This window comes from Salvelinus sp. IW2-2015, linkage group LG2, assembly GCF_002910315.2.
Source record: "Salvelinus sp. IW2-2015 linkage group LG2, ASM291031v2, whole genome shotgun sequence".
Classification (NCBI taxonomy): Eukaryota; Metazoa; Chordata; class Actinopteri; order Salmoniformes; family Salmonidae; genus Salvelinus; species Salvelinus sp. IW2-2015.
The window spans coordinates 36941614-36965675 of NC_036839.1; the positions used below are offsets into that span (position 1 = coordinate 36941614).

Here is a 24062-nt window from a genome sequence, read left to right on the forward strand (position 1 = left end):
ATTAGATGGTCCTGTATAGATTGTATTTTCAACCAGCAACTATCAGGAAATAACACTGATCATAATTTGTTCGCACTTTTACAGACGCCCACACACACTGGATCTGATACAGACAGTTACACAACACACAGAAAAGTTGGTTCTCAACATACATAGAAGTCATCTGAGGAATGATATGTGTTGTTTATTCTTCAAAATATTCTGATAATACATTTTAAACAAAATAAGAGATTGATTCAGTCACATTGCAATGTCAAATCGAACAATTTAGTTTTGAATGAGAGGACATTAAAACAGACAGTAACATGCTGTTAGACACGTCTAGTGTTTCTTCAGTAGCAGGGTATTGCACGCAACTCATCTACACAGTAAATGCCATTTTAATAGTATTATTATTACTGTATTCTGTAGTTTTCAATGGTTGTTTACACTCAGAATTCAGAGTATAACAGGAACTCAGACAATGGTGAATATGTAGACTTGCATTCCACAGTAGACTGTAGGTTATGATAGTAGGCTGTGACTACACTGAGACCAAGCCTGCAGCCCAAATGGCATCCTTTTCCCTATAGAGTATTTGGGGTATTCTACAGAAGTGTTGTAAATTGCTGTCCCACATAAAAATTAAAAATAAACGATTTAGAAAAACATTTAAGTMTCCAAACTTAGGACATTTCATTACATCATGATATATTCTAATTCACTTCAAGGAAATAACAAACATATTTTTCAATTAATATAGCACAAAGTCATTGTTTATATACCTGTTTCTATTGAGAGATTGTCTGTCTCACACCCTGACTCCTAAACTTCATGTTTGAAAATAAAGCAATTCATGATTTTTTAAATAGTTTTAGTATTATTATTTCAACAGAACATATTGAGTTGTTCTATTATTACATTGAAAGATACTGGTATAATTAGTAGATTTGTTTATTTTAAAACATACTTTTCAAAAAAATGCTGGCCCACCTTTTGATGTCACTACCGTTAAAGACTGATAAAACACACACATTAAAAGACTGATAAAACACACACATTAAAAGACTGTAGAATGAATCTGCATTAAGCCACACCCCTACATATATCTCCAGCTGATGGGATTGCACCCCTCTCTAGCATGGCCACATAGTGAGTAGTCTGTCTGCAAGCATTTTGGATCAAATTTGTGAGCAGGTTTAATAAATCTTCATGTATTTTTAAGAAGTGTCACTACTCAACATCTAATATTTCAAAAAATATGTAAAGTATGGTTATGGGACCAAAATATGTATTTGGTGGGATGTACATCTGTCCAAAAGTCTAAATTGGTCTAAATTGTCCAACCAAAGCAGTCACAACCAAAACAATTGACACCATAGAGATCGATAGAGGTCTCATCTTTGTATCTGTGCCAGCACAGGCAGCGCCATTGAGGCTATCTCCATTTTAAAGTTGCAAGCGCCATGCTTTACATCCTGAGCAACCATGTAGGTAGTGGTCAAGAGCACACTTCAGGAAAAAGTGTATTAAGATGTACAGCCAGCAGAGGGGCTCCAATCCTTAAAGAGCCCAAACATTAACATCTATTTGGCCCAAACATAGATGTCTATAATGTGCTGTGCTGTACTGTATTGTAATGTACTGTACTATACAGTACTCCAGTGAACTATACTCTACTTTACTCCACTCAAGTTTCTTAGAATTGAAAAAAGGGCCTATGGAGTCTTGATCTTGTKGTCTTGGTCTTAAGACCACTCAAGTCCACATAAATTTTGTATTTAACTTGTCATGGTCTCAACTCCCTAGGTATGGATCTTGGGACCAATGTCCTGGTTTAAATCTTGGTCTTGGCTCATGCTCTCGGACAAGAACTTAAGTCTTTGGTTTACAAACCATAGGGAACTCAATTTGAAGAAGACAATGCTCCCAACCCATAAGAATCCCCATCCAGCTGACTACTTTAAAATGATGGAAGCCCTCAATGGTAATGTCTATACTAAAATATATACCCAATATATATCCATTGACACTCTTCATTTTGCTAAAATAAAGATAGGAAAAGTTACAATTTATACATCAAGCAACATAATGAATCAGATACATAAGTAATTAAATCAATCAATACATTTTAGATTCTACAATCAACATTGAACATTTTACAGAAGAACAATAGAGATTATATTTCTCTAAATTCAATTGAAAGGATTTTAAAGTCCGGTTAAAAATCATGTTTTTATTATTTTGACAATTTTGTATGCAAATAAAACATTAATAGAAGGTTAACCCAAATGATCAATGCTGGTAGTGACACATTTTTTTCCTGGTAAGAAATTCAGGACAATACTTCAAATTTGCAATACAAATTTGTGTGAGTATTAGATATGTCTATCTAACATATAAGATGTGTGCTGAAAGTTTAGGAAAAATCAGATACAAATGTGATTTTTTCCCCAAACCCCCAATTTGCACCACTTCTGTAGAATCACCCATATAGGGAACAGGGTGCCATTCGAGGTACATGCCAAGACTTCAGAACCACTTATGGGGGGATACTAGAAGTGCTATTACTCATCCAATGAGGTCGTGGGGACAGACAGGTCACATGGGCCTGGGCTACAGACAGGCTGACGGATGTGTTCTATTCAATGAGTCATAGAGAGAATTTCAATTACATTCTCCTCACGTCCTCTCTTCTCAAAACCCATTGGATGAAAAAGCCAAAGGTCCCTCCCCTCTGACTTTCTCCTCCAGTGGGTTTTTAGAAGGAGGCRAGGAGAGAGGATGGGAGGAGTATGCAATTGAGTTCTCCCTATGACTGAGAGGGTGCCCTGGACATGGGTTCACTCTGGAACATGCAATCCTCCTCCCATCTCCACAAGGCTCCTGGGGCAAAATGTTTCCTGTGGTGCAGATATAACTGCCCCCCTGACTCTCTATTCCACACTTGACACAATACATTTCTATCAGCAATTTGGTGCTGCTGGATCTCTGGTTAGATTTCTGCCTTAATCTCTGTTTCCACCTAAAATGAGGTCCAAAAATATCTGTTGATGAAGTGGCTATTTGTGCCACTCTACTCGTAATGTGTGCTTTATCAAAACTACAGTAAAACCATTGGTGTGTTCAGGATTAGTTACAATGCAATTCTGCAACACTTTGAAACTGGGGTTTATCCGTTCAAAAATGATGCATAATAACATTATTGCATTAAAYAATGCAATCTTGAACACACCCATATTATAATTTTACAGTATACTATGGGAATGTTTAAATCTACTCAGCATGCATCAACCCTTAAGAGCCTTTGAAGAAGTTACCTTATGAGAGTAGGGACTAGATTCTATTAGATCCCCATATCGTTTGTTTTGGCGGTGTCTGAAGTGGAACTGCGTTAGAGCTGAAAATCCACAAGCGGCTCCATGCGTTAGCTTGTCGTGGATACGAAACAAAACACCCGCTAAGCGAATGTCTGCCAACGTCGGTTCTGATTGAGTCAAAGCCTAGGTAAAACCTACCCTGAGCCACTGATGCAAGGTCAGATACATTATCTTCCCCCTAAATGGTTATGGTTAASAGCAGGTCAGAGCAATCTGATCCTAGATCTGGGGTTAAGAACAACTTCTACCTCATGTAGTCTCAACACAGGGAGAGGAGAGCGTTGTGCATAGTCAGATCAGATCATACAAATGACAATGTGCTTGTTCATTATGTTACATACATGTAACTGCCAAAATAAAGGAAACACCAACATAAAGTGTCTTAATAGGGCGTTGGGCCACCACCTTCTATAAGTGTCTGGAACTTTATTGGAGGGATATATACTTGTAGTAGTAGTAGTAGTAGTAGTAGTAGTAGTAGTAGCAGTAGTAGTAGTAGTAGTAGTAGTAGTGTAGTAGTAGTAGCAGTAGTAGCAGTAGCAGCAGCGCTTGGTCTTGGCTGGGAATGGCCATGTGTGTGTAAGGCATGACTGGTTGACCTCTTTACCAGATAGAGGACTATGAACCCCAGTGCAGGATCAGGGTAGCTCAGAGGTTAGGGTTCAAGGGTCAGGAAGTGGAGTGATGTCATCAGCTCTGTATTGCGGGATAGAGCTTGGACATGGAGCACTGTCAACCAATGTCCTTCTCTTTCTTTTCTTCTCTTTTTCTCTCTCCCCCTCTTTCCTTCCACTGTTTCTCCCTTTTCTGCCACCTCTCTCTGTCCCTCTTTCTTTTGTCCTTCTTTCCCTCCCTCCCTCCATCTCATGTGTTGTGCTTGCACATGCTGGATCTCAGCATCAGTGTACACTCCTGGGGGACCTCCGGGTTGTCAATCATGCGTTGCCATAGCCGCTGTTCCTCTCCGTACGAGTCCATCCAGTCCACCTCGTTCCCATAGCTCTGGCCTGTAGGGAGACAATARATCATCACTATCTGTTCCATACACTCCATATCCCTACAGTGTTATGCTGACTGAATATGCTACAAATCACCATAACCTCTGAGAAGAGAGAAAAGAAGAGAAGTGAAGACTGGAGTTAAACTGAAGAGAAGACCAGAGAAGAGAATAAAAGAAGAGAGAACAGCAGAGAAGTCCAATACCAAACAGCCCATCCCAGCCCCTGGTTCTTCCCAGACGGACAGACAGACCTGTCCCTCCGTTGAGTCGGACTCCCCCCAGGAAGACGTTGCTGGCCAGAGCCTCCTTGTCCCAGACGGTGAGCTCCAGACACACGTTGTTCAGGTCTCCGGCCTGCAGGCCACAGTAGGTGAAGGTGTGGTTCCACTGGGGGTTGACCGAGCGACGCACCACCACCGTCTTGTGCTTGGTGGACTTACTGTTGTCAGGGAGCAGGTACCTGGATCGATGGGGAGACAGGAAACAAGACATACAAAACTGTCAGAGGAATTGGAATTAGGTGGGTAGTAGGTCCTTCCCATCATTCTTACTAGGAATGAAGGCTGGATGAAACTGAATGGGTCTATCTGGRTCTCACCCTTTCACAAAGGGGTCTGAAGTGCCTCCAGACTTGACAGAGGTCAGGTTCTTGGCCTCCTTGACCAGCAGTTCCACCATACCTCCTTTAGGCAGCTTGATGCTGGACTTCTTTCCTTTCAGAAAGCCTTTCTTCACTGAGGGGAGGAGAGAGGTGAATGAGCAAAATTCCAAACAGTCTTTCATGAAATGTCATTAGTTGAATGATATGTGTTAGTGATGGGTTGGAGCAATTAAAACAGAAGGATTTTGTGGAGCACCTTGGACCTGGTCCAGGGGTAGCATGAGGTTCTTCTCTGCAGGGATGTACTTCAGAACCACGGTCAGCTCCCCTTTATACTGGAGCGTGGAGTCCATACTACTGTCCAGCTGCACATAAAACAAATCTACTTACAGTATTTAACACTGATAAACATACAGTGCTGTATAAATCCACACATATACACTATTGTCCATCTGCACACAGGATACCTTGGGCTGCAGAGAGTACCACTCCTCCATGTTGCTGTCAAACTCCCAGGAGTCAAAGGTCAGCTCCACCTCCCCCAGGAAGCTGTTGTGTCCGAAGCGGTCATGGTGCCACACAGACAGCTGCAGCGTTCGTGTCTCCAACTGGGAGTGGCTGATCACATACTACACAAACACAGCACAGGAGAGAGTGACGACAGGAGAGTAGGACTGAGTACAAAAATCAAAGTTCCTGCCGATGCTCTTACAGGAATAACACATGTACAGCAGGGGTCAGCAGGGGTCAGCAGGGGTGCTTGAGATGAAGTCTATTGACGGCTATACACTGTAGGTATGGTGGTACAGGTTAATGAAAACACATGGGAGGAGCAGGCTTCATTTCTTTATATACTGTACAGATGTAGGATCTTAATTCAGTTTGCCACAGCAGGAAAATAAATAATGTGAATTATTATGTGGAAAGTTGATCAAGTTAAGCTCCTACATCAGTATGAACACCTGCTGACCGACACACTCCTGTTGACACACATACTGTCTCCAGGCAACTTGATCCCATCCAAGGACACACATTCTCATGATCACAAAAACAAACTCATTAAATATTACTGTTTTCGGACAAGCTACACAAAGTTCATACACACAGCAGCACACCCACACACACACACACACACACACACACACAACACACACACAACACACACACACACACACACACACATCACACACACACACACAGCACACACACACACACACACACAACACATGCCACACACAGCACACGACCAGCAACAGCACACACACAAACACACACACTCGCTCATTCACCCTAGAGGTTCATCGTGTGAATACAGGGTTGATTGTGTTTGGGTCTTGATGCGTGGGTCTTTCCTCTTGCTCGGCGGAACTTGTGCGTGGGAGGAGGTACGGCCTTCACATAGCTGGCCGAACTGGAAAAGACTTCAGTAGCCACACCTCCAGTTGTGAAGACCGGTGTGCGCTGATCCATATGATCACTCCCAAGGCTTCGCTAAGGTACTACTCTGAGCATAACCATGACTGTCACACGAGTTATTTGTGGGTCATGTCGAGGTTCACACGTCACTCATGGCGATTGGTTTCAAGTTGTACTGACGGGTCAGGAATGGTGATGTCTTCAGCCTCCAAGTGATTTATGCTGCAGAGTAGATTTTGTTGCGGGGGGCTAGGGTCAGTTGGTTACCGTGAGTACTTTCTCTGCTTATCCAGTGTCCTGTTGGTGAATTTAAGTATGCTCTGCTCGTAAATTTCTCTCGTTCTTCTTCTATCTCTCGAAATTCTGAGGCCCTAGGACCTAGCGTCAGGAGCTACCGGGGCATGAGTGACACCAATTGGCTGGTCCCAGTGCCGCCTGGCCTTGCTGCTATTTTCCAAGGTTTCAACTGGTTCTGCGCTGCGTTACGGAACCTTTACCTGTCCCCGACGCGTGCTGTTTTCAGACTCTTAATGATCGGGCTATGAAAAGCCAACTGAGGATTATTCCTGATTATTTATTTGACCATGCTTGTCATTTAGTGAACATTTTGAAAATCTTGGCTCTCTCTATATTTTCTCCTTCTCTCTTCTTTCTCTCGGTAGGACCTGGGCCCTAGGACCATGGCGTCGTGGACTGCGCGCCCCGTGGTGACGTCCTTGCTGTCCCCAGTCCGCCGCCTTGCCTTGCTGCTATTTCCAGTTTCAGCTGTTCTGGCCGTGCTGGTTATGGAACACGCCACCTGTCCAACCTGTTGTTTGTCCATCTTGATGAAATCGGCTATGAGCAAGCAAGCGAAATCATGATATATTTTCCTGGCTACTTATGAACATTCTTCGGCATAAGTTCTGTTATATATTCCACCGCGCACAGCCTATGAAGTAGGAGCGGGCCACCGCTCATAAGCCTGGTTCTCTCTAGTTTCTTCCTAGGCCTTTGAGCCTTTACTAGGGAGTTGTTTTCCTTGCCCATCCGTGCTTCTAGCACTGCATTACTAGCTGTTTGGGGTTTTAGGCTGGGTGTCTGTACAGCACTTCGAGATATTAAGCTGATGTACGAAGGCTATAATATAAAAAATAAAATTGATTGAGTTGATTGATTGATGTTAAGAGGTGGTGTGTTCTTTTTCAATTTGGTGAATGGTGTGATAATGAAGTGTGTTGTAATTTCCCAGTCAAGCATCATGTTCTTTCAGTGGCGTACTGCCTCCTGTGAGCGTACTGGCAGTCTAAGCATCGAATAGCCCCGGATATAACTTTTGCAGGGAAGATTAGGAACAAATATAACACAGGCAGTGTAGGAAGCAAAGGTAGCTTTTACAACAGGATATTGCATCCTGTAACAACTAAGTTCATGGGACATGTCTGTAGAAGTCGCATGGGAGAATAAAAGCACATCTCTCCCAGCTGCCCCACTACAGCTGAGGCTAGGTATACACTGTCACCGACCGATAAAATATATTCGATAGTCGAGAAGTTTCAATAAGCATTTTTCTACACGTTGGCACTGTTTCCACCTGCTACCGCCGACCCGGTCAACAGCCTGCACCCTCACAGCAACTTGCCCAAGCCTCCCCCATTTCTCCTTCACCCAAATCCAGATAGCTGATGTTCTGAAAGAGCTGCAAAATCTGGACCCCTACAAATCAGCCGGGCTAGACAATCTGGACCCTCTCTTCATAAAATTATCCGCTGAAATTGTTGCAACCCCTATTACTATCTTGTTCAACCTCTCTTTCGTATCGTCTGAGATCCCCAAAGATTGGAAAKCTGCCGCGGTCATCCCCCTCTTCAAAGAGGGAGACACTCTAGACCCAAACTGCTACAGACCTATATCTATCCTACCCTGCCTTTCTAATGTCTTCCAAAGCCAAGTAAACAAACAGATCACAGACCATTTCGAATCCCACCATACCTTCTCCGCTATGCAATCTGGTTTCCGAGCTGGTCACGGGTGCACCTCAGCCACGCTCAAGGTCCTAAACGATATCATAACAGCCATCGATAAGAGACAATACTGTGCAGCTGTATTCATCGACCTGGCCAAGGCTTTTGACTCTGTCAATCACCACATTCTTATCGGCAGTCTCAACAGCCTTGGTTTCTCAAATGACTGCCTAGGCTGGTTCACCAACTACTTCTCTGACAGAGTTCAGTGTGTCAAATCGGAGGGCCTGTTGTCCGGACCTCTGGCAGTCTCTATGGGGGTGCCACAGGGTTCAATCCTCGGGCTGACTCTTTTCTCTGTATACATCAATGATGTCGCTCTTGCTGCTGGTGATTCTTTGATCCACCTCTACGCAGACGACACCATTCTGTATACTTCTGGCCCTTCTTTGGACACTGTGTTAACTAACCTCGAGACGAGCTTCAATGCCATACAACTCTCCTTCCGTGGCCTCCAACCTCTCTTAAATGCAAGCAAAACTAAATGCATGCTGTTCAACCGATCGCTGCCCACATCACTACTCTGAACGGTTCTGACTTAGAACATGTGGACAACTACAAATACCTAGGTATCTGGTTAGACTGTAAACTCGCCTTCCAGTCTCACATTACGCATATCCAATCCAAAATGAAATCTAGAATCGGCTTCCTATTTCGCAAACAAAGCATCCTTCACTCATGATGCCAAACATACCCTAGTAAAACTGACTATCCTACCAATCCTTGACTTCGGCGATGTCATTTACAAAATAGCCTCCAACATTCTACTCTATCACAGTGCATCCGTTTAGTCACCAAAGCCCCATATACTACCCACCACTGCGACCTGTACGCTCTCGTTGGCTGGCCCTCGCTTCATTTCCGTCGCCAAACCCACTGGCTCCAGGTCATCTATAAGTCGTTGCTAGGTAAAGCCCCGCCTTATCTCASCTCACTGGTYACCATAGCAGCACCCACCCGCAGCAGGCGCTCCAGCAGGTATATTTCACTGGTCACCCCCAAAGCCAATTCCTCCTTCGGCTGCCTTTCCTTCCAGTTCTCTGCTGCCAATGACTGGAACGAACTGCAAAAATCACTGAGGCTGGAGACTCAGCTCACAGATCACTGATCACTGCAATTGTACATAGCCAATCTGTAAATAGCCCATCCAACTACCTCATCACCATATTGTTATTTATTTTATTTATTTTGCTCCTTTGCACCCCAGTACCGCTACTTGCACACTCATCTTCTGCACATCTATCACCCCAGTGTTTAATTTGCCATACTGTAATAATTTCACCACTATGGCCTATCTATTGCCTCCCCCCCTTATCCTACCTCATTTGCACACACTGTATATAGACTTTCTCTATTGTATTATTGACTGTATGTTTGTTTATTCCATGTGTAACTCTGTGTTGTTGTTTGTGTCACACTGCTTTGCTTTATCTTGGCCAGGTCACAGTTGTAAATGAGAACTTGTGGTTAAATAAAGGTGAAATAACTAGCCTACCTGGTTAAATAAAGGTGAAATAACTTGCCTACCTGGTTAAATAAAGGTTAAATGACTAGCCTACCTGGTTAAAATAAAAGGTGAAATAACTGCCTACCTGGTTAAATAAAGGTGGAAAAACAATTAGCCTACCTGGTTAAATAAAGGTGAAATAACTAGCCTACCTGGTTAAATAAAGGTGAAATAATAGCCTACCTGATTAAATAAAGGTGAAACAATCTAGGCTACCTGGTTACATAAAGGTGAAATAACTAGTCTACCTGGTTAAATAAAGGTAAAATAACTAGCCTACCTGGTTAAATAAAGGTTAAATAACTACCTACCTGGTAAATAAAGGTGAATAACTAGCCTACCTGGTTAAATAAAGGTGAAATAACTAGCCTACCTGGTTAAATAAAGGTGACATGACTAGCCTACCTGGTTAAATAAAGGTGAATAAACTATCCTATCTGGTTAAATAAAGGTGAAAATGATTTAGCCTACCTGGTTAAATCAAGGTGAAATAACTAGCCTACCTGGTTAAATAAAGGTGACATGACTAGCCTATCTGGTTAAATAAAGGTGAAATAACTATCCTACCTGGTTAAATAAAGGTGAAATAACTAGCCTACCTGGTTAAATCAAGGTGACATAACTAGCCTACCTGGTTAAATAAAGGTGAAATAACTAGTCTACCTGGTTAAATAAAGGTGAAAATTAACTAGCCTACCTGGTTAAATAAAGGTGAAACAACTAGCCTACCTGGTTAAATAAAGGTGAAAACAACTAGCCTACATGGTTAAATAAAGGTGAAATAACTATCCTACCTGGTTAATAAAGGTGAAATACCAACCTACCTGGTTAAATAAAGGTTAAATGACTAGCCTACCTGGTTAAATAAAGGTGAAATAACTTGCCTACCTGGTTAAATAAAGGTGAAACAATTAGCCTACCTGTTAAATAAAGGTGAAATAACTAGCCTACCTGGTTAAAAAAGGTGAAATAACTAGCCTACCTGGTTAAATACAGGTGAAATAACTAGCCTACCTGATAAATAAAGGTGAAACAACTAGGCTACCTGGTTATAATAAAGGTGAAATAACTAGTCTACCTGGTTAAATAAAGGTGAAATAACTAGCCTACCTGGTTAAATAAAGGTGAAATAACTAGCCTACCTGGTTAAATAAAGGTGACATGACTAGCCTACCTGGTTAAATAAAGGTGAAAAACTATCCTATCTGGTTAAATAAAGGTGAATGATTAGCCTACCTGGTTAAATCAAGGTGAAATAACTAGCCTACCTGGTTAAATAAAGGTGAACATGACTAGCCTACCTGGTTAAATAAAGGTGAAATAACTATCCTACCTGGTTAAATAAAGGTGAAATAACTAGCCTACCTGGTTAAATCAAGGTGACATAACTAGCCTACCTGGTTAAATAAAGGTGAAATAACTAGTCTACCTGGTTAAATAAAGGTGAAATAACTAGCCTACCTGGTTAAATAAAGGTGAAACAACTAGCCTACCTGGTTAAATAAAGGTGAAACAACTAGCCTACATGGTTAAATAAAGGTGAAATAACTATCCTACCTGGTTAAATAAAGGTGAAATAACCAGCCTACCTGGTTAATATAAAGGTAAATGACTAGCCTAGCTGGTTAAATAAAGGTGAAATAACTTGCCTACCTGGTTAAATAAAGGTGAAACAATTAGCCTACCTGGTTAAATAAAGGTGAAATAACTAGCCTACCTGGTTAAATAAAGTGAAATAACTAGCCTACCTGGTTAAATAAAGGTGAAATAACTAGCCACCTGATTCAATAAAGGTGAAACAACTAGGCTACCTGGTTAAATAAAGGTGAAATAACTAGTCTACCTGGTTAAATAAAGGTGAAATAACTAGCCTACCTGGTTAAATAAAGGTGAAATAACTAGCCTACCTGTGTTAAATAAAGGTGACATAACTAGCCTACCTGGTTAAATAAAGGTGACATGACTAGCCTACCTGGTTAAATCAAGGTGAAATAAACTATCCGTACCTGGTTAAATAAAGGTGAAATAACTAGCCTACCTGGTTAAATCAAGGTGAAATAACTAGCCTACCTGGTTAAATAAAGGTGAAATAACTGGCCTACCTGGTTAAATAAAGGTGAAATTAAAAATAAGTGTGTGTGTGTGCCCTTACGCATCTGTGCGTTGCCTCTTCTCATCGCCGGTGGCCAGGTTGCGACACTCCTTCACCAGGACGTTAAGAGCGCCTGTCTTATAGCTGTAGCTGATGTTCAACAGCAGCTCGCCACTCACGTTGGCGTTGCCATAGTCACCAGTCTCACTGTACATACTCATCATACTGTTCAGACTGGTCTGTGAGGAGAAGAGAGGGGGGAAGAGAGGAGAGGGGGAGAGAGAATAGATAGGATAAAGGGAGAAGAGAGAAGAGATGGGTAGGGAGAGAGCAAAATGATTAAAAGAGTGTAATAGAGGAGGGGGGCCTTTCGTCTTTGTGCAGGTAAAAATTCAGAACGGACAGATTGAGTCATTTGGTGAGAGATGGGTCTGGCTGGGGAATGTAAAACACTAAAGTTGATCTAATTTATGTCAAAGAGTGAGCCAGTATGATGAATGACCAATTCAGGCAGTCAGTGGCAGCGATGGGAGCAGAGCGGCACCGATTGGTGGAAACATATTCACAATAAGTGGGGTACACACATGCAGGCACACACATACACACATACACAAGGAGGCAAGAACTCACAGTTTCTGCATCCGAGTCGCCAGGAACACTGAGGTAGCCCCATTTTCTCTCTGAGCCGGGAGTAGAAGACTAGCAGCCAGAGGAAGAATAGAACCCGAGCCAGCATGAGGAGGAGGAGAGAGAGAAGGAGGAGGGAGAGAGTGAAGGAGAGAGGAGATAGAAAGAGAGGAGAGAGGGAAGGAGGTAAGAGGGAAGGAAGAGGGAGGAGAGAGGGAAGCAGTAGAGAGGTGAGAGAGAGGAGGAGGGAGAGAGGGGTGATACATGTGAAAGTGTAAAGAGGACAGAGACGAGAGGACAGACCCCATGTACCAGGGCAGAAACCCCAGACACCAGACACCGACACAAAACTGAATCTATCAGGGTTGCCATGGTGATTATCAGATGAAGCAGGACCCGATAAGAACCCCTCAATGAATAAACAGAGAAGGACACAGCGGACAGGCTGAAAGCACCAGTAAATATCAAAGACAACTAAACACAGGTGCTTCCACCAAAGCAACATATCTGGGAGCAATGGATTTACGGATTTAGTAGATACATGAGAATCAGCCTTCTGGGCTTCATATTATTTTTTGGGGACCAACTTTTTATTTAGTGTTGTCTTTTTTTTAGGGGGGGTTACAGAAACCATGCCTCCCACCCCCTAGCCCCCCCCATCCCATCTACTGAGGTCGGAATGAATTAATTTGAGTGTTCTGTTAAAGTTTCTGGCAATAGTTTTATCTAAGGAAAGAAATATATATACTCCCAAATATTTAAAATGGGAAACAATTGGGATTCCATAAATAGAGATGGAGTCCTCCATCAGGGTCTTGAGAGGCAGTAGGGCTGATTTAGTTAAATAGATTTTATAGCTTGAGATTAAGCTGAATATACTGTATATATGATCTTCAATGCCTTTGGGAGCGATTGAAATACATTGTCTAGATATAGTAAAATATTGTCTGCGTATAATGAGATTAAGATTAAGATTATTTTTGTCACTCAGCAAATGTCAGGTCTGCTGAGCGCAAATTTAAAGTTGTGAAAATTCTGTGCAACTTCCAGCGCGTGTTTACTGCGAACACTGAGGCTGTACCTGCTTTAAGTTACAGTTTCAGACAGTGGCTAAGTAGGCTACTGTGGCTATTTGCGCATAATGTTGGCCTACCATAGTGGCCTACCATCAAAAACAATGGAGAAAATGCATCCCATAACATTTTAACATGGAAATAGCTGTTCTATCATTCAGTCTACAGTAGCAGCCAATGTGTGGTGTTCAATGTAGGCCTACATTCCATGAGACTTTTGAAAAAACATTCAGGACTTGACATGAACCTTTTATCCATTGTCCTTCAGACAAGGAGGTGACTGAAAATGTTGTTGTGTTGTTTGATGCAAGAAACCACTTTACAAAATAAATGCATTATTATTCCCATCCCATTATTACAGMGAATCAGACACATTTTGCTACCCACCCTCTGCCTATTGGCAACTTAGCTTATTCAAGCATGTCTCGAAATGAAACACTGTCCCTTTAAGACAAAGAAAAATCTTTACCTGACTCGCTTTTCAAAGATGTTTAGAAATGTACACATTTGTGCTCTTGTAGGAAGAAAACACGCTGCTGTTGCTGAATACAAATGAACTATAACTGGGCTAATAACTCACTAACTATAAAAGGATATGAACAAATTTGCACACATGGCTACATGCAGCTCTGGCTTTGATCTCAAAACATGCACATCTACTCATGACCGCTCATGCTGTAAACACAGTCCATTTCAAAGTGAATGCCACAGATCCAAATACAGTGCCTTCGGAAAGTATTCAGACCCCTTGACTTTTTCCACATTTTGTTAGGTTACAGCCTTGTTCTAAAATTGATGAAATTGTTTTCCCCCCTCATCAATCTAAACACAATACCCCATAAAAAAAACTGAAATATCATATTTACATAAGTATTCAGACCCTTTACTCAGTACTTTGTTGAAGCACCTTTGGCAGCGATTACAGCCTTGAGTCTTCTTGGGTATGACGCTACAAGCTTGGCACACCTGTATTTGTTTCTCCCAGTCTTCTCTGCGGATCCTCTCAAACTCTGTCAGGTTGGATGGGGAGTGTCGCTGCACAGCTATTTTCAGGTCTCTCCAGAGATGTTCAATTGGGTTCAAGTCCGGTCTCTGGTTGGGCCACTCAATGACATTCAGAGACCTGACTAGTCACCCAGTCCCTGCTGCTGAAAAACATCCCCACAGCATGATGCTGCAACCACTATTCTTCACCATAGGGATGACGGCAGGTTTCCTCCAGACATGATGCTTGGCATTGAGGCCAAAGAGTTCAATCTTGGTTTCATCAGACCAGAGAATCTTGTTTCTCATGGTCTGAGTGTCCTTTAGGTGCCTTTTGTCAAACTCCAATCGGGCTGTCATGTGCCTTTTACTGAGGAGTGGCTTCCATCTGACCACCCTACCATAAAGGCCTGATTGGTGGAGTGCTGCAGAGATGGTTGTCCTTCTGGAAGGTTCTCCCATCTCCACAGTTTAACTTTGTCAGAGTGACCCTCGGGTTCTTGGTCACCTCCCTGACCAAGGCCCTTCCCCCCCGATTGCTCAGTTTGGCTGGGCGGCCAGCTCTTTTTTGTTTTTGAGCGGATGGTGGGAACACAATTACGAATAATTTGTAGACTGCAAATTGACAGCAAGAAGTGCAAACAGATACACTACATGACCAAAAGTATGTGGACACCTGCTCGTTGAACATCTCATTCCAAAATTATGGGCATTCATATGGAGTTGGTCCCCTCTTTGCTGCTATGACAGCCTCCACTCTTCTGGGAAGACTTTCCACTAGATGTTAGAACATTGCTGCGGGGACATGCTTCCATTCAGCCGCAAGAGTGTTAGTGAGGTTGGGCACTGATGTTGGGCGATTAGGCCTGGCTTGCAGTCAGTGTTACAATTCATCCCAAAGGTATTCGATAGGGTTGAGGTTAGGGCTCTGTGCAGGCCATTCAAGTTCTTCCACACTGATCTCAACAAACAATTTATGTATGGACCTCGCTTTGTGAACGGTGGTATTGTCATGCTGAAACAGGAAAGGGCCTTCCCCAAACTGTTGCCACAAAGTTGGAAGCACAGAATTGTCTAGAATGTCATTGTATGCTGTAGCGTTAATATTTCCCTTCATATTTCCCTTCACTGGAACCATGAAAAACAGCCACGGACCACTATTCCTCCTTCACCAAACTTTACAGTTAGTGCTATGCATTGGGGCAGATTGCGTTTTCCTGGCATCCGCCAAACCAGTACTTCGAAGGGGGTCCACATACTTTTGTATATATAGTGTATGTTTGCATAAAACATAATCATTTCAAACCTTGCTTMCATTTGTATACGATCACGTGTCTCTCTAATATGCGTGGGAATACTTGGGAACAGATTTCTTAAATTAAAATCACTTTCCTGGTGTTTTACCCTTCTTTTATGTCCTACAATGAAACAAAAAAAAACGTTTTTATTTTTAAATATATTTTTTTTTGCTAAGAAAACCCCAGTTGGGGAACCTTACATTAAAGGGTGCTTTGCTATTTTTAGGCATTGKAATGACCTCTGCCTCCCTCCACGCCTGAGGGCAGAATCCGTCTTCAAGGCTTAGATTGAAGATGTGGCAAATAGGAATCGCAATGTATTCCTCTACCAACCTCGGTAATTTACCATCCAGGTTGTCGGTTCCAGGTGGTTTGTCCTTATTTATAGATAGCAATCATTTTTTCACCTATTCAACACTAACTGCAGAAGTCAAAGCTACTGTGCTCATCTTTCATTATTTGGTCCATTTTGTATGAAAACGAAGGCTCAGCATTTGTTGTTTGCATGTCATGCCTAAGCTTGCTAATTTTGTCAACAAAAAGTTAGTAAAGTGGTTGGCAATATCAAAGGGTTTTGTTATGAATGAGCCATCAGCCTCAGTGAAGGTTGGAGCTGAGTTAGCTTATCTGCCTAGAATTTCATTTAAGGTCCTCCAGAGCTTTTTTACTATCATTCTTTATATAATCTATCTTTGAATAGTTTTTTCTTCTTTTTGTTTAGTAACGTGATTTCTCGATTTACTGAATGTTTGCTAATCTGCTGTGTTGCCATACTTATTTGCCATTCCCTTAGCCTCAGCCCTCTCGGCAATACAGTTTTTCAATTCATCATCTACCCATAGGGATTTGGCAGTTTTAACAGGCAGTAAAGGTGTGTTGACATGGCGGTTATACTCTCAACACATCGGAGCGGCGTCCAGCCTGTGGTGTAGAGAAGGAGAAGGTATGTAGGGGTGCGTTCCCCAGTAGATTGTGCAAGTTCTAAATCTGTTTGCTAAGAGTAGCCATTTATTATCTATAGTCCTCCGCGAGTAAACAATTGTTGCATCGGAATTCCGGTTGGTCCACAGTGTCCCGGGAGAGAGCACAGTAAATACAGCTCCTGCAGTGCATGAAACGCTTGCTTTTTCCTCTTAACGGGGAAGCCTCCATGGGAGGAAACAAATATACTCATTCCATGTCGCAGAGATAGTGATTTACAGGTAGAGTAAAACATGTAAATAAAAAAAGAGAAAATAACTTTTGTATTTTTCCGGACCTATACAGTCCATCTGAAAGTACACCCAATACATTTTAAATTAAACTAAATAGACTAAAGCCTGTTAAACTTTCTGCAACAAACAATTCACAAAAAAAAAAAGTGCACTCACTCTCCTTCCAGTCAAAGAGTGGGCGTGCATAACCATAACATGATGCAGCCAGCACTATGTTTGAAAATATGGACAGTGGTACTTAGTAATGTGTTGTATTGGATTTTCTCCAAACATAACACTTTGTATTCAGGACAAAAAGTTAATTGGTTTCTCACACTTTTTGCAGTTTTACTTTAATGCCTTATTGCAAACTGGACGCATGTTTTGGAATATTTTTTATTCTGTACAGCCTTCCTCCTTTTCACTCTGTCAATTAGGTTAGTATTGTGGAGTAACTGCAATGTTGTTGATCCATCCTCAGTTTTCTCCTATCAGTGAYTAGTGTTCCATTATTAAAGTKGCCAGTGATTCCATGTCTATGTATATAGGACAGCAGCCTCTAAGGTGCAGGGTTGAGTAGCCGGTTGGTAGCCGGCTAGTGATGGCTATTTAACAGTCTGATTGCTGTTTTTAAGTCTCTCGGTCCCAGCTTCTTTGAGCATTGCTATATTGACCTTGTTTCTTGCCAGGATATCAAGACAGCTGGAACGAATAGCTAGGGTTGCCATGTTTATGTAATATTAATGATGTCATTGTTATCTTCAGTGTTAATAACCCCATGGATGTGAAACAAAAAGCAGGAGCCACAGGGAAACCCACCCATTGATTGTTCCCCACCCAGAACCCCCTCACCCATTGGTTGTTTCCCACCCAGAACCCCCTCACCCATTGGTTGTTTCCCACTCAGAAACCCCCCACCAATTGGTTGTTTTCCACTCAGACCCCACCCTCCTCATTGGTTGTCCCACCCCCCACTCATTGGTTGTCCCCCCCCCACCCATCCCACTCATTGGAGCGGCCATGTTCCCACAGGTGAATGGTAAACGGACAGAATATGCTGCTGGAGCGAAATAGACCTGCTATTGTTCCTTGTAATACAGTGAACGTCCCACACCTTAATGTGATGTTATATGTTGACAATTWTTTCTAAATAAGTCAGTTAATTCATAGTTATTTTGCCAAGGAAAGCCATGAGAAAACCACACGTTTCAATGCATGCCACCGGAACCGGAACACCGGGCTTCAGTTATGATGAATATTACTCACAGTGTACATTAACATTATAGGAAGAATCGCTGCTATAGATATCTACTGTGTGTGTGTTTCCCTCATCCACCCCTATATTCATTCTGTTCYATTCATACAATATTTTCAAGCAGGGAGATTCAGAGAATCCAGTCATCATTCATCTCCATAATCATGGCCCTCCACCTCTGCTGTTATTGAGAGCAGAGCCCACGGCCAGAATTAATGTTGTTAGTCATGTCTGAGGTGAAATTAGAAATGTCAGACAGGCWGGGGGGTGTGTGTCGCCTGTTAACCTAACAATGTCTCCGATTTGTCCTTTTTTTATGATTGTGTTTTTTTATCTCTTCTATATTTCTGGGGSTATTTCCTATTTATTGATTGCATTTGGTATTTAATCCCACTGGGCACACACTGGTTGAATCAATGTGGTTTCCAAGTCATTTCAACAAAATGATGTTGAACCAATGTGGGAATAGTCTGTGCCCAGTGGGATGTGTGTATGTTTGTATTCTGCAGGGCTCATTTGTAAAAGAGACCTACGTCTGTCAATCACAAAACTCAGCTAATTATTTAGTTTAGTGTTGTGAGAAAATAAACAGAAATGTTGTTCTAAGCCAGGTTCTACCAGAGCATAGCACACATACAAATGATATACAGTATATACACCTGTGAGTTTAGGCACATTTTCCGGGCTCCTAGTAAATGTCTATATGTGAGCTGTGCTGTGAGCTGTGCTGTGAGCTGTGCTGTGAGCTGTGCTGTGTGTGTGAGACACTGCCCTGCTGTTCTTCAGCCCTGAGGTCACTGGTGCTATTGACACTGTTCACACAATGGTTTCAACACAGCCATGACTCACTCATCAATCCTCTTTATGGGCTGTGTGTGTGTGTGTGGCACCATGCCTGCAAGTCTGTCTTCTTGTGTGCCAGAGCATGGCAGATGCATCTTTGTGTCCATTATGTGGGTGTGTGTGCGTTTGTGTGTGTCTGTGTTTACTATACGGCAGGGTATTACCGTAGACACGGCGCAGCTCATGCGTCGGCTGGCGGCCCTGCTGTGTGCCGACATCAGAGCATCGATGTCCTCGTCTTTATCATTATCATCAAACTCCTGGAGAACACAGAAACCATCAAAAGAGACATCAACCAATGGAATCTCTCTGTAGATTCACAGTAATAAGGCAATACAGTGTAAACACAGTTTTCTGTGGCAACTTCAAATTCAATCAGACAGGTCAGGATTTAATCAGACAGGTCATCTTTCTTTCCAAGATGGCATAGCAGTCAGACGTCCTTTGTCCTCGTCTTGTCGTGTCCCGTGTATATATATACACCACCGATAAATCCACTATAATTGAGAATTTCAATAAGCATTTTTCTACGGCTGGCCATGCTTTCCACCTGGCTACYCCTACCCCGGTCAACAGCACCCCCCACAGCAACTYGCCCAAGCCTTCCCCATTTCTCCTTCTCCCAAATCCAGTCAGCTGATGTTCTGAAAGAGCTACAAAATCTGGTCCCCTACAAATCAGCTGGTCTAGACAATCTGGACCCTTTCTTTCTAAAATTATCTGCCGAAATTGTTGCAACCCCTATTACTAGCCTGTTCAACCTCTCTTTCGTGTCGTCTGAGATTCCCAAAGATTGGAAAGCAGCTGCGGTCATCCCCCTCTTCAAAGGGGGGGGACACTCTTGACCCAAACTGCTACAGACCTATATCTATCCTACCCTGCCTTTCTAAGGTCTTCGAAAGCCAAGTCAACAAACAGATTACCGACCATTTTGAACCGCACCGCACCTTCTCCGCTATGCAATCTGGTTTCAGAGCTGGTCATGGGTGCACCTCAGCCACGCTCAAGGTCCTAAACGATATCTTAACCGCCATCGATAAGAAACAACCAGCAGCTCTTGCTGCTGGTGAGTCTCTGATACAACTCTATGCAGACGACACCATTCTGTATACTTCTGGCCCTTCTTTGGACACTGTGTTAACAACCCTCCAGATGAGCTTCAATGCCATACAACTCTCCTTCCGTGGCCTGCAACTGCTCTTAAATGCAAGTAAAACTAAATGCATGCTCTTCAACCGATCGCTGCCTGCACCTGCCCTCCCGTCCAGCATCACTACTCTGGACGGTTCTGACTTAGAATATGTGGACAACTACAAATACCTAGGTGTCTGGTTAGACTGTAAACTCTCCTTCCAGACTCAGATCAAACATCGCTCAGAGGTCAGAGGTGGTTTAAAGTAACCTGCATTCTAATGTCAACTTTTTTAAATGGAGAACAGTATCAAGCGAAGGGTTTTACTCATGCTCAGGTCTAGGGTTTGGGGCACTGTGCGAGTGGAAATTTGAAATGGAAATTATGGAACTCCCTCGCGTGCTTGTGTTATGGGGAAAAAGACCACAATGAAAATGACATGAAATGTGGAGAATGATAGGCTACATTTGCATCGGTTGGTCATCAAGTAGGCCATTAATTGTATGCCATTGCAGCCTTCCATTTGATACAATAAATATATATTGAAATTAAGATATCACTGGAGTCCTTACAAATCAATTTGTGCCACTTGTGTAGCCTACCTGGAGCTGGCAAACAGATTTCATAAATARCCTGTAACTCAGTTTGCTGTTGTAGCCTTGTGTTATTATGCAATTATTAATGGCCATGTTTAGTTAATTAAATTGGAAGTTATAAATTGTGATCATGGTCACAGCTCTATCASAAATGTTTCATTCTCCACATTTAATGTCAGTTTTATTGTGGACTTTTTCCCTGAAATAAGATGTTGGCATGTTGGCCTATCAGGGGCTATTGCAGCCAAACTGTCATGCCTGACTTGGGGGTATTCTAGTTTATAATTTCTATGTTGTGTTCTAGTTTATGTTTTCTATGTTGGTGTTTTGTATGATTCCCAATTAGAGGCAGCTGGTAATCGTTGTCTCTAATTGGKGATCATATTTAAGTAGATATTTTTCCCACCTGTGTTTGTGGGATATTATTTTGTGTTTGTGCATGTGCACCACGTAGTCACGTTCCGGTGTTCGTTTATTTGATTTATTGTTTTGGCTTATGTTTCACTTTGGAATAAATATGTGGAACTCAATATCCGCTGCGCCTTTGTCCCTTTCTACGACAACCGTGACACAAACTCAACTGGCAACCGCGGTCTGGGCCCGGATCCAGAGAAGGGTCAATCCGGACAACATTGCATTTTGTTATATGTAAAAGTCAATAAATTATTTTTWGACAGCTTTAAAAAATCTACCGGGCACAGTGGCCTCTTTAACTCAGCAACCTCTCTTTATAGCTCTCTCTAGAAGCAACACCCACCTCTACTAGTGCCCCGTCTAATCCAATCGCATTGTTATATGCAAATACAAGAGGCCCATTTACATCAATCCAAATATCCTCTGCAGAACCCTGGGATAAGCAGGCAGAAAGAARCAGAAAGATTTGACCGCGGTTCAACTGTTACTATCACAGATAGAAGGAGCTTAGTTACCAGTATCTTTGTTAATATGGTTTGTTAAAAAAAAAAAATTGACTGAAAAAACGGATATTCAAAGACGAGTGGACGGAASAGTATATATTAATTCTCCCTGCAACTAGCACAAAACCAATGTGCCTGATATGCAGCGAGTCCATAGCTCTCGTGAAAAGTGCCAATGTTAAGCGGCATTATGACACCAGGCATAGTAAATTCGATCAGACGGATCCCCTGAACACGGTGAGATCAAACAAGATTAACCAACTCAAATCCCAATATGAGAGGTCCACCAATATGAGAGGTCCACCAATATGAGAGGTCCACCAATATGAGAGGTCCGCCACTATGAGAGGTCCGCCACTATGAGAGGTCCACCACTATGAGAGGCCACCAATATGAGAGGCCACCTACTAATGAGAAGGTCACCAATATGAGAGGTCCACCAATATGAGAGGTCCACCACTATGAGAGGTCCACCACTATGAGAGGTCCACCAATATGACAATATGAGAGGTCCACCACTATGAGAGGTCCACCAATATGACAATATGAGAGGTCCACCAATATGAGAGGTCCACCAAAGTCCTTGTCTATTCAGTGAGAGCCCAACAACATACAACGGAGTGTTCACTGAGGATAGCTTAGGTTTTGGGAAAACACAAAAAAACATTTTCAGACACTGAGATGGTAAAAGAATGTGTGAAGTTGCTGACACCTTGCTTGAAGGTAAACAAAAAGATGAGCTGAGGGTAAATATCAAACAGGTCCCACTGTCAGATTCCACAGCAATGAGGAGAACTGAAATATTAGCTGAAGATTTAACTAAACTTTTTTTTTTTAATTTTACCTTTATTTAACTAGGCAAGTCAGTTAAGAACAAATTCGTATTTACAATGACGGCCTACCCCGGCCAAAGCCGGACAACGCTGGGCCAATTGTGCGCCGCCCTATGGGACTCCCAATCACGGCCGGATGTGATACAGCCTGGATGAGCCCATTCATAATGCACCATGCTTTTCTTTAGCTGTGGATGAACCAACAGATAACACTGATAATGCCCAGCGTCTCGTGTTTGTCAGATTTTATAACGAAACAAAGAAGGAATTCTACGAGGAGCTGTTGGGCTTAACACATCTAGAAGCATACACACGGGGAGAGGATATCCATGAAGCCATCAACGGGATGCTGACAAAAAGGGGGAGAGATCTGAAGTCAGGGGTCTCCATCACCACAGATGGAGGTCCAGCCATGAGGGAGGGGACTGGTTGCACGTTTGAAAGAGGACCACCCTAACATATCACTGCATCATCCATCAATCTGTCCTGTGTGCCAGTCTGGGAAAATAKTATTCTGAGGTCATGACAATGATGACGAAACTGATCAACCTTTTGAGAGCAACATCATCCCTACAACACCACCTGCCACGAGGCATTCTGACAGAGGTCAATGCCAGTTTTGATGACTTACTACTGCACAACAATGTCAGATGGCACAGCAAAGGCAGGGTTTGGAACACTTTTGGGCCATTCAGGAGGAAATCAAAGCTTTCTTATCAGAGCAAAAGAGTGACAAGGCAACTCAGTTTTCAGAGTTTTTGGAAGATGAGGAGAAGATGGAAACAGTTGCATTTTTGACAGACATTACATCACACCTTAATCAACTGAATGTTAGCTGCAGGACAACACAGTGTGTGATATGATAACAGCAGTCCGGGCTTTCCAGAAGAAATTGGAGCTTTTCAAGAATGATCTTCAGAGAGAACTTGTCCACTTCCCCAATCTTCTGGTGCAAACGCAGGGAGACAAAGATGTTCCCAATCATGTTGATTTAATCTAGAGGCTGATGGATAACGTCAAGGCTTGCTTTGAGGACTTCACTGTTGGAAGAGAACTGCTGCTGCTCATCCAGGACCCTTTCTTAGTCACAAAAGTGACAAAGTTGTCAAAAGAAGCAAAACAGATCTTCAGATGGGTAGACGTTGCATCACCCAATAAAATTGTTGATTGAGCTGCAAGAAAATGTGTCTTTGAAGGAGCAGACTGGTGATTGTGACCCTGTCACTTTCTGGGGAAAGATGGTGCCTGCAGCTGCTGTCCCTGTTCTCAAGAAACGGGCACTATACACGCTGACAATGTGTGGCTTCACATACAGCTGTGAATACAGCCTTCT

General features: G+C 42.5%; 1 pseudogene; it reads right to left on the reverse strand.

Moving 5' to 3' along the window:
* Nucleotides 1-159: 159 nt before the first annotated feature.
* The window catches only part of LOC111971694 (synaptotagmin-like protein 5), an 80769-nt pseudogene continuing 56866 nt past the window's right edge, over nucleotides 160-24062 (reverse strand).